Source organism: Lontra canadensis, unplaced genomic scaffold (assembly GCF_010015895.1).
Source record: "Lontra canadensis isolate GAN:19392208 unplaced genomic scaffold, GSC_riverotter_1.0 scaffold191, whole genome shotgun sequence".
Taxonomy (NCBI): Eukaryota; Metazoa; Chordata; class Mammalia; order Carnivora; family Mustelidae; genus Lontra; species Lontra canadensis.
In genome coordinates this window covers 1,208,864-1,211,492 of record NW_022631185.1, presented here as the reverse complement: position 1 = coordinate 1,211,492, position 2,629 = coordinate 1,208,864, and positions in this window count along the sequence as shown.

The following is a 2,629-nucleotide window of genomic DNA, read 5'->3' as shown; positions in this document are numbered from 1 at the left end:
CCGGCCCGCCCCTCCCCCCCCGCGCCAGGCCGCGGGTCCTCGGGGGGGGGGGGGGGGGGGGGGGGGGGGGGGGCTTTTTCCCTTCTCCGCTAGCGCTGGAGGATGCCGCTAGCGCTGGAGGATGCCGCCAGCCCAGCAGTACCCCCTGTTTCGGTGCCTCACAGGTGCGTGCTGCCTCCTTGCTCTCTCTCCCTATCTGGGTGGACGCCTCTCCTCTCCCTCACAGGGTTTGGCTGGCACAGCCTTTTCTGTTTCCCTGGTCCCGATCTCTAGGGTGCTTTCTCCTCTTTGGGCCTGCCTCCTCCCCTTCCAAGTCCGATTTCCCTCTCTGCGCCTTTGGGGTGCCTGTTAATGTTTCCATCGTACTCCTACGCGCTATATTCGCCCTCCCAGTTTTGAACTCCATCTCCGGTCGTGGACGGAGTTGCCCCTCCCTACAGGACACCTCAGACTTTGGGGTCCGCAACTGAGCCTCTGGTCTCCCCCAAGCCCAGTCCTTTCAGTCTCTGTAAATGGAGACTCCTTCTAGCTGCAGGCCTCAACGTCCACCTTCATCTTTCTCTTTCCCCAACTTCCACATATTTCTGCCCAAAAATCTCGTGTCTGTAACTCTAAGGTATTTCCAGATTTCAGCCCCTTCGCCACTCCCTTTTCACTCCCTGCTCCCTTGCCTCTGTCCTCCCCACCTTCTGTTGTTCCTTTGTTAGCCAGTGGGAGCCTGGGGGGGGGGTGCGTGTCAGATCACGTCTGTTCTCTGTCCCAGGTCTCCCACCGCACCCCTAGTAATGGCCAGAACCCTCTGGAGCTCTAGAACAGGGGTGTAGATGGTTAGGAGCTTGCGTCACAGTCCTGCCGTCTTCCTTGAGCAGTGTGTTCCTGGAATCTGCTTGGTTTCTGGGTTTTGAACAGCAGGTAGAGATAGGGGCAGTCAGGGACACCAGTGCTAAGTAAGAAAATGGATCCACATCTGTGTGCATTCTGAATTTGCAGAGTGAGTGATGGAGACACTTTGCAGTTTGTTCTTTGTGTATTCCCCACTAGAAAGCCAGCTCCACCAGACAGGGTCTTCCTCTCTTATCCAGTGCTGATTGATCCCTGCCTAGCACAGGACCTGGCTCACAGTAGGCATTCAGTAAACATTTGCTTAGTGAATGAAAAAGGGCCACCCCAGTGTGACCACAAGAGGAAGTGGGCCCTCCCCAAGAGACTTAAGATCACAGAAGGGGTTTGTGACACATCTAGCAGACACTTAACCTTTGTCTTCAGGCTGCTAACAGCTTTTCCCTGTATAGTCCCTGAAGCCTGGAGTATGGTTTGTTTGTGTTTGGAATTGACGTGCTTGATATGTAAACTTCTGCAGTCTGCTTCTCTCACCAGTCTTTGGTTTCCACATGTACTGTTTTCACTGTTGTACCCTGTTCTACCTTGTGAAGCTGCCACAAATTATTACCCCTTCCCCCCAGCGTTGATGCACAGCTGGGAGTTTGCAGTTTTTCAATGTTCCCAACAGTGCTTTAGTGGACATCTTGAACATGTGTCCTTGCAAAAAGGGTAAGAGTTTCTCCAGCCTGGGGTTTTCTTTTTCTTTGTTTTGTTTTGTTTTGTTTGACCCAGGCATTATAAGAAACACACATTCATAACCCATATGCATATGTAACTGGAGCAAAAGTTTGATGAAATAACACCAAGGGCCAGGTCCTCTTAATGTTAGTTTTGAATTTTATTTTTAAGATTTTATTTATTTGACAGACAGAGATCACAAGTAGGTAGAGAGGCAGGCAGAGAGAGAGGAAGGGAAGCAGGCTCCCTGCTGACCAGAGAGCCCGATGGACTCGATCCCAAGGACCCTGGGATCATGACCTGAGCTGAAAGCAGAGGCTTTAACCCACTGAGCCACCCAGGTGCCCCTAGTTTTGAATTTTTAATGTTGATCTACCACATGCTTTGCATTTTTTAAATTTTGTTTTTTTTTTTTAAAGATTTTATTTATTTATTTGACAGACAGAGATCACAAGCAGGCAGAGAGGCAGGCAGAGAGAGAGGAGGAAGCAGGCTCCCTGCTGAGCAGAGAGCCCGATGCGGGGCTCGATCCCAGGACCCTGAGATCATGACCTGAGCCGAAGGCAGCGGCTTAACCCACTGAGCCACCCAGGCGCCCCGCATTTTTTAAATTTTAATTTCAACACAAAATTGTTCTTAAAAGGGCTGCACCATTTTTTCTGCTAATAAAAACATGTTAATGATGTGGAAACTACCCATAATATTAACTGGGAAAAACCAAAAAAAGAACCCAAAATTGTATGTACAGTTCAGTTTGACTTCAACTATACCAAAATGATTCTCCAGGAAGAGAACAGGTTACATATACATGTGTATGTATATCTTTCTTCTTTTAAATGAATGACTCCAGCCTGGACCGCAGTGGGGGAGGAAGTGCAGAGTGGTGGGATTCTGGATGAATTTGTAAGTCAGAGCTGAGAAATTAGATGTGACTTTTGAGAAAAGACACAGAATAGGGGATAAGGCCCACGTTTCTGGCCCATTCCACTGGGAATGTGAAGTGGCCATTTACTGGGAGGGGCAGCACGGGTGGGTGGGTACTGTCAGAGTAGGACGCTGGCATTCAGCT